This window comes from Tachypleus tridentatus, chromosome 8, assembly GCF_004210375.1.
Source record: "Tachypleus tridentatus isolate NWPU-2018 chromosome 8, ASM421037v1, whole genome shotgun sequence".
Taxonomy (NCBI): domain Eukaryota; kingdom Metazoa; phylum Arthropoda; class Merostomata; order Xiphosura; family Limulidae; genus Tachypleus; species Tachypleus tridentatus.
Window position 1 is genome coordinate 34850341 of NC_134832.1, and position 14919 is coordinate 34865259.

The 14919-nt window shown below is 33.3% G+C and overlaps 1 protein-coding gene across 2 annotated transcripts in view; it reads left to right on the top strand.

Annotated features, from left to right (window-relative positions):
• Nucleotides 1-14919, top strand: part of fy (fuzzy planar cell polarity protein-like protein) — a 60170-nt gene that overhangs the window by 28024 nt on the left and 17227 nt on the right. The window lies entirely within an intron of this gene.

Genomic DNA, 14919 nt, shown 5'->3' on the forward strand with positions numbered 1-14919 from the left:
GCAGCAACAAAGTGTTTATAGGTAAAACAAAAAGAGTAGTAAAAGTTTAAAGTCTACATTAAAAATATTGTAAACATATCCCTAATTAGTATTTGATTCTCGTGGAATTGGTATCAAACTACGAGTACCAATTATAACTGTAAAATAAATTTTCTTGTTCAAAAAGTTAAGAATCAATGGCACTTTTTGTAGAGTTCTAAGTTTGGGGTTTTTAATCAATACTTTCAGTTTGTAATTTAAGTTTATATAGGGTGATACTATAAGGCGGAAAAATATGACTGTGAGTAATATAGCAGTGAATCGTGGACAGTAAGATGTGAACGATGAAGCATCCTCGAACCGCACTTTGTACATGAGAAACCTTTGGGTAAGTTAACATATAGCGATAAAAAATTCTAAGGAGAAGTATATTAAACTTAATACTCCTCGCAAGGCTAATACAAATGAGTGGTTTCAAAGCCCCTGTAGGTCACTTATTCCCTTTTCTTTCTTTTTTTTTTTTTAACTCAAAAGGCCGGTAAAATCTGTGTAAAAAAAAAAAAAAAAAGAGGAACCGGGAATAAAGGCGTGTACTACAATTTATGATCTAAAAATCAAAAGTACACAGAATTTTCGTAGATGTAAAACAGGTTTTATGGGATTTGGAATTTTAATAATATAAATATTAATTCAGTAGGAATTATACATTTATTAGATGTTTCTGTGGATCAGCTGTAGAAAACTACTGCTGTAAATGTTGTATCCGAACGTGGATGGAATAGCCAGGCTGTTGAGTTTTTGTCATGAAAATATTCATTACTTGATGAAACAAATGTATTTGACTCCAGAAACTACATTTTAAGAAATGACTAGTGATATATACAGGCATTTTGTATATTTATGGCATCAAATTAAATGTGGGTTTCTTTCAAATTATTATATTTACAGATATAGCTAGTAAGATAAGGCTGTAAATTTGAATAATAGCTAAAATTATACTCAACAAGGTGATAATTTCTTTGTCATTTATTCAATTCTTTACATTTCCAATTGATGTCTTCCGTCCACCTCACCCAGAAAAAAGTGAGAGAGGATAAGTAGTGGAAGAAGCATATAGAACAACATATCTTGGTATGTAATAAAACTAGTACTCGGTTAATGGACTGCCGTATTATTTTATATGCATTTTAAATACACATTATAACCAGATATTCTCTACACGTATTTTGTTGTTGTTGTTATTAAGCACAAAGCTACCCACCACGAGTATAGAAACGAGATTTTTAGCAGTGTAAGACCGCAGACGTACAACTATGCCACTATGGGGCTACACGTGGTTTATTAACCAATTAACGAAACTGCATAATTTACCTTCTTTTATAGATAGGTATTAAGGCAATCTATTTGTAATATTATGTCTGTTAGAAAACGTCAGTCGGTAAGTTATGTTAAAGAGGCACAACTTAAAAAATATGAAGAAATGTCGGTGTATAGTTTGAAAACTTTCAAGTCGGCATTAACAAAGTATTTCGCTTACAATTAGTTTATGTCGATAATTAAGCCTTTTATTATTACAGCAGTAACGACTTCAGTTAAAACTTATCAAACTATGTTCACTGTTTTACGAATTTTAAATAGGGAGTGGTTGCAACTTTCATTAATTCCAAAAAATTCGATAATATTAAACTGAAAGATGTATTATACTTATGGTGAATTGTAACGAGCTTCTTTACATTTAATCTTTCTGAAGGCATTAGGTAAAATTATAGAAAGAGTTCTCGATTATTAAAATCGTATGCCATAAACAGACTGGATCCAGTCACTAAATTAATTTCTGATGCTTCTTACTTTCTTAATAATGTATTGATATTTCTTTATCATGTGCGCGCATACAAACACACACATCGAAGTATAAGGTTGAACAGATACATATCAAAATGCAAATGATTTTCTTCGTAATATATACTAACATATATAGGTTGTCTTCGTTTCTCAAGGATATTAATTTTTCTATATCAACCATGGGAATATTGAAGTATATTTCTGTATGTATAAAAAAAGACATTTGTAAGATAATACTAGGGTAGTTATGTATGAAATGTTCAGTTACATACAAATTAAAACAATTAGTTGATTTAAGAAAAAAATCCACAACTTTATATTTTACGCATTAGTACTTCAAGAGATAATGTAGCTTTATATTACAATTTGCAATACAAATTAAAAAAGAAGAAAGTAGCATACGGATATTGATAGGTGAAACGTAGGTTTCTATAAAACAAATACAGTACACATGCTCTAATGTTAAAATAATATCATTATTTCAAGATTTCCTATTTGTTTTTTATTTATTTTTTACAAATTTTGAGTACATTCATCTTAAACACAGCTCGAGCTAAAGTTATTTCACTCACGATACATATGTCGCCACTTCTGACAATATATCATTGCACCAAAATTTAATGAAAAGTGGGAATATATCTATAATTGCTTGCGGAGCTAGAGGTTCGAATCTCGTTACCGAACATAATTTTCCCTTACGGTCTCACTTTTTGTTTATGACGAGTAACCCAAGAATTGGTGGTGTTGACTAGCTTCCTAAAGCAGATAACCGTTGGCCAGCTTTGCATGAAATTAAATTAACCAACCAAAGCTATGCAAGAAGAGGTACTGGTGTTAAGATAAAGTTAGTACGTTGGTCGTTTGTTGGTGTCCTCTATTCTGGTTCTGGTTCTCATTTAAGAATAAAACATTGTGTATGTATAAAAGCATGGCACTGTAGTTGAGACAGTTAAATTGCGTTTTACAAAAGTACTTTACTCTAGAAACAGCTGAAATTTAAATTGTAAAGCTCTTTAAAAAAAACAAACTAGCGTATATGTTGTGTATATTTTTACATGTATGAAAATGTCCAGGTTGCTCTCCGAGATCCTAAAACGAAACTGTACAGAATACATCCTTTCTTACATGATTTTAATCTTTGTGGAGACTACATTTTAAGGGAAGTTATGAACTTGCTAGAGGGCGTGGTTGACTGGCTGTTCACCTGCCCGAAGCGCGCCGACTAATCGCGTGCCTTGCTTATTGCTAAGATGTGAATTCAGCTAGATAGCGAGTCTTGTTCAGTTGAAATACGGTGACTTGGGGCAAAACGTGCGTGTCGAATTCTTGTACTGTTTAAAATTCCAGATTTAAAACTACCTTCACAACATTTGTATATAATCATAAATAGAGTTAAATGTAATTCTAAATATTGTTTATGTTTATATTCGCTTTGAGAGACTAGCATACAAACTTAAAAATATGTACATAATAACTAAGGTTTCTGATTAACGAAATCACTCCCTTAATATCATCTTGTTTATTCTTAACTGTATTTCAGTTAAGCAAACTAGCTTTACCTACTACCTACATAATCGCAACTAAAATTATTTGTTAATAATCACCTGCAGTTCAGGTAATATTGGTGCCAGTTCATTAAATATATGTATTAATTTTAACAAGTGTGTATGGATAATTGTTCCTAAGTTTATTTGTTATTAAACACCTGTAATTAAGGTTCCACTTGTGTCAATTTATTAAGTATATATTAATTTCAACACCAAATCCTGGGCCTTGATGATTATTTTGACGTAACCTGGTTATATTTTTGCCAAAGTGAAAATCATACAGACAAGAATTAATATAACAAATTTTATTTAAAAACTTCCCAATATAGCATAAAAGTAACAACAAAGTTAGACTAATAATAACTGTGCTAAAAATAATTTGTGTAACATTTAGTGTTATAAAATATCACAAACCACTTTTTAAATAAACGTTTACAATTTAGACGCCATGATTCGAAATAAAAAATTTTTTGTTTGACAATGAGCCAAACGTTTTAAATAGGGGTCTGAACGAGTTGAAATTTTACAAATTTACCTGGCCCGAGCCTGACGGATATATCCAATATGCCGTCTTATCTTGCCTAGTACCAGATTTTCTCCACAAAAGCCCAACCTAGGCCCGAAGCTTAAACGAAGTATTGTTCACGAGATAGACATCATCGGCTCATCGTGAGAAGGTGGAGATGACCTCTATGTACGTTTCAACCTGCCAACAGAAGATGTTACTAATATAAATAGTACTAATATGTGTGGTTATCAATGTTATGGTTGATATTTAATACGATCGATTTAACAATTGATACGAAAGGGTCGCGAGACAGTATTTATAGTAATACAAAATTCCTTAGAGGTGCCTTTGATACGAAGCATAGAAGTTATGAAATAGTTATTGTCAAGCCTTAACTATGTGTGTAGGTTATCGTTTTTCAAAAAATAATTTGAAAATATTTACTTTAAACAAAGTTGAAAAAAGAAGCACGAGGGAGATAGAATTTTTACAAATACGTTTGACAAAAAGTCACTTCATTCAAGCCCTAACCCGGATCTTTTATGTTATTATCCTGGTTATAGCCTGGCCTGCTAGACGGGCTCGGGCAGATCTCCAGTTCTAAGCTCGATACCAAATAAGTGTATAAATAAACCTGTCACAACTACTTCATGAACGTCCAGTCAATGTAATCAGTATTTAACGTTTTTAATTTTTCTACCATATTAATATATACATGAATTACACTTAATGCAGCCTATTAAGCGTATGTTATTTGTGTCACGCAGCCATATGCCGTGCTTATTTAATGTTACTGTCTAAATGGATGGAAATATAATGTATTTATCTATCAGTTTTAAAGTATTTATGACGTACTACCCATAGGTTATCGCTTGTTGTTTCTTAATGTTTCCTTTCGATGAATAAAATATACGCAAGTTATAGGTAACGAATAACTGAAAGAGTTCTTAAGGTTAAATGAATATGAATATGTAAATATGGGCTTACCAAGTGAAACCACAGACTTGCAATTTTTTTTAATGTTGTTGCTAATTAGACTTTTATATCGATATTGATTAGCAAAGTAAGAAAATAAGTTTGTAAATCTTGGTTGCTGGAAACATATTTCAACTTTGTTATAAAGAGCATGGTGGTTGTATTTCAGTATTTAACTGGCAGGTTTAAATGTTCCATTTTTAGAAAAAGAAATGTTTTCTTAACTAACCGAATTAATCGCTTCCAAGGCGTTTTTAACGTACTAATTCTAGTATTTTTTTCAGTAAACTTTTTTTTGTTAATTAAGCAGTTGTTTTATTATGCTATATTTTGAATTGTGGCTCCATGACCAGATGGGTGGGGCACTCGATACGCAGTTTGAGGTCTTACGGGTTCGAATCCCTGTCACAACACCAAATATGCTCGCCCTTTCAGCCGTGAGGCGTTATAATGTTACGTTTAATCCGTTAGTTGGTGCCAGGAGTTGGGGGTGGTGGTAATAACTAGCTGCCTTCCATCTATTCTTACACTGTTAAATTAGGGTCGGCTAGAGCAGATAGCCCTCGTGTAGCTTTGCGTGAAATTCAAAAACAACCAAACATGCCGCCTTTTCTTGTGTGCGGGAGCACCATATAAATTTTAGTGTTCGTGTTGTGGAGCATTAAAACTATTTGATAAAGAAAAATGTTATTATGTCCAACTGTTCACAATTAATTGCAAGATTTTAGGAGTAATCTCTGATAAAGTTGGTTCAGAAGCAACTTTATTTCAGTTTGGTAATTAATTGGTTAAGAACATATACAAAACTCTCCTCTACACATTCTTCAGATATACTACCTTCTACAATGTAATAACAAAATAACAATGTAACAGGGCTAATTTTAAAGTCATATTACAAGTATAGTTATAATTATTATTCAAGGGCTTCTAAAAAGCGTACACATCACATATGAGTTAAAAAGACTGTATTAAGCAAAATGGATTGGATCGTTGCTGATGTAGCAAAGCATTTACTGGGACTCGCTGCTACTAACGTTGGCGCTTCAAAAATGTCGATGTATGATATATCAACTAATCGTACCAACAGTCCTTCTGATAAGAAACACTTATAGAGAATATTCAATTTCATTCCTTTCTGTCACCGAGAGTATAATGATAATAATACATATTTAGTGTCCATGTTCCTTTGTAATTAAGAAATAAAAAGTTATTGTTTGTATTATTACTGAAATATTTCAAGTATACTGCTCAAAACAACAAGTTGAATTTTCTCTCTATATATGGTATCATAAAGCACAAACAACTATAGTTATTAGACTAAAGGGGCTTTCAGTAGAGCGCATACCTCTGTCACGCCTCGTTGATCATTTTCGACTCTCAGAAAATACGAAAATGTGTCTGTATGTCCGCCCTTATCAACAGTCACACACCATTTTAGGCAGGACAATGTGGTATAATAGTCTACATATATTCACCAAATGTCATCAAAGTCCGATATATATTTTTTACTGAGTTATAGACCAAAAATAGCGTGAAAAATCAACCCCAATATTAACATGTAGGGATTTTTTTTTGTATTTGCGTGACCTTGATTCTCCAAAAATTAACCACTTCTAAATTAGGTCATAGTTCAACATTCTTCCAAATCTACTTAGCCGTTTTTGAGAAATCTTGCTTCGCTTCTTTTTTGTGGGTATTTGGGTATGTTGAATTTTTAAATACCCAGGAGGGTCAGGTGCACAATACTTCTTCCTCCATCCCTAGCTTTCATGTTGGCTACTATTATGTTGTTGTTGTAGTGCTTTTGGGCCCGAGTATCCCACAGTACTTGGGCCTTTTTCAGGGCAACAGAGAAGTCTTGCAGATAAGCACAACACAAACATATTTCAAAAACAGAGCATATTTGTGTGCAAGAGAAGCATCAGGTGACCAATCATTTGATATTATAAACTAATATTGACAAATTTTCACGTGATATTACAGAATTTGCGGTCCAGTAAACGATCAGAAACGAATTGGTTAATGAAACGCACTGATGTTACATCTTTGAATAAGTGATTCGATAAACTGATATAGTAATTTGGCTCGCTCCTCTTAAGAGTATTCCGGTCACCAACAGTCATTGGAGGTGAATCTCTCGCTGCCATTTATCTTATTCAGAACATCACATGCATGCTAAAGTTAATGGATTAAAATTCAATGAGCATGTTATCCGGTTCATTCATTTCATAGTTTCGTCTCACAGGAAATTGTTACCAGATACTCATTTTAAGAAAGTTCTGATCAACTATATTTGCATATGTCAACAATAATAGTTTCAGAATTGCATCCCTATATCCTGCTGACGTCAGAGGGACTCCTTTAAACTCAACCCCCCAAGGATTAGTTACACATTTGTGGGTTTTATTTCTATATCAGCGATTCTCAAACTTTAGTAACTCAATGACTCAATTTAATTATTCTTTTTCGTGGACTCTCAAACATAACGATGCTTTTTTTTTTTGAAAAATAAATCAGTGTACATGAAAGTCCCCCGCCAGTACAGCGGTAAGTCTACAAATTTTCAACGCTAAAATCAGGGGTTCGATTCCCCTTGGTGGACTCAGCAGATAGCCCGATGTAGCTTTGCTATAGAAAAACACACACACTTACGTACATGAAAAGCTGTATTCTAAAATCGAATATTTTAATTCATATAAATTTAATTTTACGAAATATATTCTTATTCTGTAAATCACATTTCTTTTAAATATTTTTATCAAATTTTGGACATGACTCGTGAACTCCAGTTTGAGAAATGCTGCTCTAGATGCTAACTTTTTGCGTGAAAAATAAGCTACCTTTGAAACTGTACCATTTTAAACATTAAGTACAGCCCCTCAGTGGCTCAGTGGTATGTCTGCAGACTTACAATGCTAAAAACCGGGTTTCGATACCCGTGGTGGGCAGAGCACAGATAGCCCATTGTGTAGCTTTGTGCTTAATTCAAAACAACATAAAGTACTTGTAACAAAATGTGGTAAGATTACAATCAATTTATATCATCATCTCCGTCACATCAAACATACTTGCCCTTTCAGTCGTGTGGACGTTATAATGTGTTGTTCAGTCCTGTTATTTGTTGGTAAAAAAGTAACCCAAGAGTTGGCGGTGGGTGGTGTAGTGATGACTAATTGCCTTTACTTTAGTCTCGTGTAGCTTTGCGCAAAATACAAAACAAATAAACATCTTTATTGGATCTTTTTTTGCCCGATTTTGTTGGACTCGTGAGGATCGGATATACCTCTAAGAGTAGCATTTTGTTCTTTTTACTTTTCTTACTTCTATTGTATCAAGTGCTTCAGGTTGCATATTTAATTTTGTTTTCCTTCTGAGATGCGTTTTGGTAATTTCTATTGTTTGAAACTTCTGTTTTGATATTGTATTTTGAACTAGTTTACACCGCAAGATGTTTTCACGGACTCCGCGATAATGATGTTGTGTTCAGATTGCTGAGATTTTACTTAATTCACATAAAATTTTCCCTTTGGTACTTCCCACTCTTATACAATGCTAGATGTATTTACTTAGCGTGCATAAATAAAATGTGACATTCCGTTTCTTAAGGCCTTGTCCACATTATAGACTGACATAATCAGTTTTTCGTAACTACACAAATCGCTGATCAGTGATGTCGAGAAAACCCACTTGTAGAGAAATATATATGCAAAAACGGCTCGTTTGGGTTGAGAAAATATTTTACATAGAAGAGCGAACAACGTTTCGACCTTCTTCGGTCATCGTCAGGTTCACAAAGAAAGAGGTAACTGACCGGAAGCTGACCACATGTTTGGAAGGGGTTGTGCAACTGAGTGTCGGAACGTAGAGGGCGGTGTTAGATGTTTGAATATATAATTTTATTTATTTTATTATATTAATATAGGTATAAAGGCGTTCCTTTATATTGGTTTATTTTGGGTTTAAGTTGTTGTATAAGTAAGGTTTCTTTATTTAGTATTTGAGTGTTTTATATGGTTATGTTGTGTTTATTTGACTTGCAGTGTTTGAAAATGTGTGAAGGTGACTTTTTACGTTCTTTGAATCTGGTTTCCATTTTTCTACTTTTTTCTCCAATATAGAAGTCGTGACAGTTATCACATTGTATTTTATAAATAATGTTGGTGTGGTGTTTGTCAGTGTAGTTTTTACATAGTATAGACCTCAGTTTTGTGCCTAGTTTTTGAATAAATTTGGTATTAACTGGAACGTCATATTTTGTTACTAGTTTTTGCCAAATGTTGGTTATTTGTCTGCTGATGTCAGGAATATATGGTATACAGCAGTATATGGTTTCGTGATTTTTTGATTCGTGAGATATATTTACTTTTGTTGGTTGATTTTGCTTTCTTTCTAGGTGTGTGCGTATAATGTTTTCTACGGTTTGTGGAGGAAACTTATTGATGTTGATGAAGTATTGTTTTATTTTGTCTAATTCATCGTTAATTTTCTCTGGTGAGCATAGTTTTATGGCTGTGTTTATTTGGTTTCTTAGTATGTTGAGTTTTTGTTTTGTTTCATGTGCTGAGTCCCAAGGAATGTATAGTCCAGTATGGGTGATTTTTCGGTGGATTTCTGTTTTGAATTGTGTGCCGGTTCTTGTAATTTTGAGGTTAAGAAATGATATTTGATTACTTTCTTCCTGTTCATATGTGAAGTTAATGTTGGGATGTATAGAGTTAATGTGATTGAAAAAATTAAGTATGTGTTCTGTAGATTTGAATCCCTCAACCGTGTCATCTACATATCTGTACCAGTATAGTGGTGGATGTAATGCTGTGTTAATTGCTTGTGTTTCAACTTGTGTCATATATCCGAGACCCTAACCCAACTACAGACATTCCCAGTAACCAATTAGCAACCCTCATAGAATTCACCACGATAAAGACAAACTTCATGTTCAACAACCAAAACTATATACAAACAAATGGCCTAAGCATGTGCAACCCAGTATCACCAGTTCTAGCCAATATTTTTATGACACATTTTTATGTAGAAAACTATATTGAGCAGTATATTTCCAAAAACTTTTAAAATTGTATATTCTTGTACATATTCCAAATACTTCTTAACATATCTGAATGATTAAGTAAGGCCTGAGTCAAGAAATAACTTTCACAATGCATCAAAACCATGCGATATATTACGCACTTTTCACTGATGTAATATGTAATAAACTCACTCTAAGTGGGGCCCGGCATGGCCAAGCGCGTAAGGCGTGCGACGCGTAATCCGAGGGTCGCGGGTTCGTGCCCGCGTCGCGCCAAACGTGCTCGCCCTCCCAGCCGTGGGGGCGTTATAATGTGACGGTCAATCCTACTATTCCTTGGTAAAAGAGTAGCCCAAGAGTTGGCGGTGGGTGGTGATAACTAGCTGCCTTCCCTCTAGTCTTACACTGCTAAATTAGGGACGGCTAGCACAGATAGCCCTCGAGTAGCTTTGTGCGAAATTCAAAAACAAACAAACAAAATAACTCACTCTAAGCAAGAAATTTCTAACTAATATGTCCGTAGGCACAATTTGAAAGCAATATACACTAATGTAAATGAAAAGCTCTCGTAAGAGTTTGGTATTTTCTTTTTTAAAAATTATTTGACATAGAAAATAAATTTTTACTCATGGAATTTTATCCAATGAAATTAATGACATTATTGTAATAAAACAATAGTAATAACTACTTTATTACCGTAGGTCGTTTGCATTTGAAAGAAATGTACTCCACGGTCCTTAAGCTCTTCCTTTTGTGGAAACGTTTTTTCATTCTCAAGTTTATACTTTCCCGCTGACTCAACGAAAGGTTAAGGATGATGTCATGAACGGCTTGGTGTTTAGTTGTGACGGATCGATGGTCGAAAAACACTGCTTTGGAGGAAAGTGTTAACCTTGCTTGTTACTTAACTCGTGCAGCGTTTTCAAGCTGTTAATTGAACTGACCCTCTACTTCTGTTTACAATTGGTTATTCATTTGCACTTTAAAAGATTTGAAACGTTCAATAATATCAAACTGCACATAGTACAGAAAAAGTTTGTTTGTTTTTTTAATTTCCCGCAAAGCTACGCTAGCCGTCCCTAATTTAGCAATGTAACGCAAGAGGGAATACAGGTAGTCATCACCACCCGCCGCCAACTCTTGAACTACTATTTTACCAACGAATAGTGAGATTGATCGTAACATTATAATGTCCCCACGGCTGAAAGGGCGGGCATGTTTGGTGCGACGGGGATTCGAACCCGCTCCCTCAGATTACGAGTCGAGTGCCATAACTACCTGGTCAAGCCGAGCCACAGAAAAAGTAACACCAATGGTTTTGCTGTAGTTAGGCCTGCACATTCACGGTTAAGGAAGTATATTTAATACATACATTAAAGACGCAGAGAACAGTCAATAAAGTCAGCTTTCTTCTGCATAATATTACTTCTGTGAATAAATTTTAAATGAAACAATTGGAACACATTTGTTAACATAAACGTCTTGGCGACCGAGTAAAATCAATGAAGACATATTTTATCAGGCGATGTTTATTAGTAATTTCAGTTGTTTGATGGATGTTTTTTTGTTTTTTTCTGCTGAGTAGGATAATTTACAAAAATGGCCAACGTTTGAGTGAGGCTGCAAAACACTTGAAATTTATTTTAAAAACATTATAATGAGTTACCTCGCTTTGATGAATTTAGACATTGTGACAAGACAATTGATTCAATTAAGACAGCTTTGAACGTTCGGCATATTGATTTCAATAGCTAGTTTATTAGGCACTTGTGCAAAATGTACCACTTTCACAAAATATACTCGACTCATGACTAGCTACCCAATTTTTAGATTATACAATCAAATTGTTTCCTTGATACTTGACTCTTGATTCACTTACTGTACTAAATATTTAACTTAATCAAACCAATTCCAAAACCTAAAACACAAAAATAAAATTTCACTAAACGACATTGAACGCATATAATGTCTTTTTCTCAAAACTCGTTTAGAATAGATACATGTGATAGAATATATTTCAACAAACAATAATATATTTATGATATATGCAGTAACAAAACATTATTTTATTAGTTCACAAAAATATATTTAAAATTTGTGTAGTTAATGCAGGAGAGCAGTACTATATTTGTGAATGTGGTACATATCGCATTCCTTGACCATTAATATGATATGATGGAAAATATATATAATTTCCACCTGTACAGACTCACAACATTTATTATTACATACCATCATCTACTAGACTTCTGTGTTAATTCTTTTATCAAATAGCTAACCCTAATTTATTGAAATGTCAGCATGCTTAAATAAGCATGATGATTCTTTTTCTTATATCACGATTTTATTTTTTATGTACCTCAAATATTCACGAACAGTAACCTGCTTTAATATTACTATACTTACCGGGAGACAATTTTAACAATATGCTCTGCGATTTTACAGTAACCTGCCTGCCTTTAGTTACTGCAAAATTTACTGAACAATAGTTTGAATGAATTAATAGTAGTCTTACCTGCCATGATCCGAGGACATTCTGAATGACTTAGTGCATACTTCAAAATTCAATGCTCAGCATGCTAGTGACAGGATTGTACTTGTACAGTCTTTTTTTTTATGTTAACATTCTATTTCTTTTTGTAAACACTTCACGTGATATATCATAAAGAATTAAAAATATTGTGTTTCGTGCGCAAGAAGCAACCACGGCATTGACTATTCTTTCAAGCGCATGTGGGCTTTTTTAGTTTATTTTTTAAGCCTTTGTGCTCTTAGCATTTATGAAAAATAAATATCGTCATGAAGGTAGAAAAAGAAATTAGATTTAAAGACATAATTATATATTTTTTGCAACCCATTTAAAAATTATAGTAAATTTACAATAATAGTTTTAGGATTTCGTATAGTTTTAAGTTTTTGCATCTGCGTGTGTTCTATGTTTTTATTGTCACTCATTAAGAACTATACGCTTAGAACACTTAAGAATGCTGATTTCGATGTCTTCTTCAGAGGCGTACTGATATCATATTTCTCTATTTTAATATGTACCAGTAGTTTACCAAAAGGGGGAAAACACGTAAAAATGGCTACTTTGATACCAGAAAAGTTTATTTGAAATTAAGTACTAAGGTACACAATGAGGTATTTGTGCTTTGCTCACCACAGGTATCGAAACCCGATTTTTAGCGGTGTGAGTCCGCAAACATGCCGCTGTGCCACTTGGGGGCACCACGTTACGCATACCTACTGGTTTAACACAAGTTTATGTTTACAACCATTTCTTGAAAAAGTTAACATAACTTGATATTGAAAAGTGCCACTTTCTGTAATTGTTACAAAAGGTTATTTTGTCTATTATTCTGGAATGATGATACATTCGTAATCAATACTTTTTGATAATCTTTCAATTCCAGTATATAGTTACTATTATACGTTGTATGTACTTCATGATAAACAAACTTAAAGTAACTGCTTGTTCAAGCGTACAATTATTTTCATCCGTGCTGTTCTGATTGAATGCGTACAACGGACTTTCCCACGGTTAGCTGAGCTTTATGTTACAGAATAAGGGAACAAACAAGTTCCAAATCTGATCTAGCTATTAAGATTTGCCTCCCCTTTCCTCTGCTATTTGTGGATATTTTCTAGCGTGAGATAATTATGTCGAAGGGCAAGCAAATACGAGCATTTTTTGTTGTTATTTTTGCAGTAACACAGGATATATCACCTTGTACTGAAAATTTTGAAAAATATAAATGTTGGATCTTTCTGATATCTTAAGCATTTCAGGCTAAACGTTTCAAGGACAAAATAATAATTCTTTTCACAACTGCCAGGGAGGTTTTTTTGTCAAAATTACCCATAATCGCGTGAGAAACAAATTTTCTGGATATACCTTACGGAAAACATTATAGTGTCAGGCAGACAGTCTCTATAACTTGTTTATAAGTTACCTGTTGAAATTACAGTGTTTGCGCAACTAGTGCCGTGTTGGAAGTAACTAGGATCAAGAGTTTCGTATTACTCCCAATAAAAACAAGTTGTCCAGGTCTTTAATGAACATGCATAAAGTGATCAGTTATGTGTAAGGAAAGGTTACGATCTTGTAAGAATCAACGGAAATGTATCGTGTATTCTTATCTTTGAGAGTGTGGGAAAGAAAGCCGATTTTAATTAACGCTGTTTGGAATTACTGGCTCCGACCTTCCGGACACGTACAGTCAGAAATTCTAGAGTCTGTAGTTTTATCAGCAGTGTTCTGATAAGATTAACTGAAACTTACCATATATATATGTTCAAAATATTTTTAGGGAACAAAACAGCTTAAACTTCATATAGGGTTGTGCGTGGCAAAGTATTAGCACAATCGGAGAATGGATTAGTGTTCATATTCGTGTCCTCAGTAAACGAGTCCGCATCCATAAGTACACAATAAGAATGATAGTCAATTCTCATAATCTGAATTGCAAAAAGTTTGAAATAAAGCAAACAAAATTCTTCGTATGATTATGTGGAAGAATTAAAACTTCAGATTAATCACTAGAATAAAAGAAAAGGTCAGGTTCATATTCTGGACCAATTTATTGTTTTGTTTCTTTGTTATTTAAGCACAAAGCTGTACAATGAAGTTATCTGTGCTGTGTTCACTGCGGAGATCAAACCTTGAATTTTAACTTTATAAACTCTCAAGCTTACCACTGAACCACCAAGGAATATATAAATTCGTCTTGCTTGAGTTTGTTGTCAGTCTATCATTTAACAAATAGAGTGTAAATATACATCATTTTATAAATAGCCTGTCAGAATAAGCATTAAGAAGTTATTTTTTTTTCTTTTTGATTATTATTATAATACAGTTTTCCTTGTTCGTTATATGATAAATTGATTACAAGAATATTAAACATAGTGTTAGAATTATACAAAGTTTATAAAATATTTTAAAAACTCATTGCACTTTATGAAATAAGTTTATGTAAGTCCAGACATTTTGTGTAAAGTGTGTAAATAAATGATTTGATCTCATTTTTTAAACTTGAGTAAAT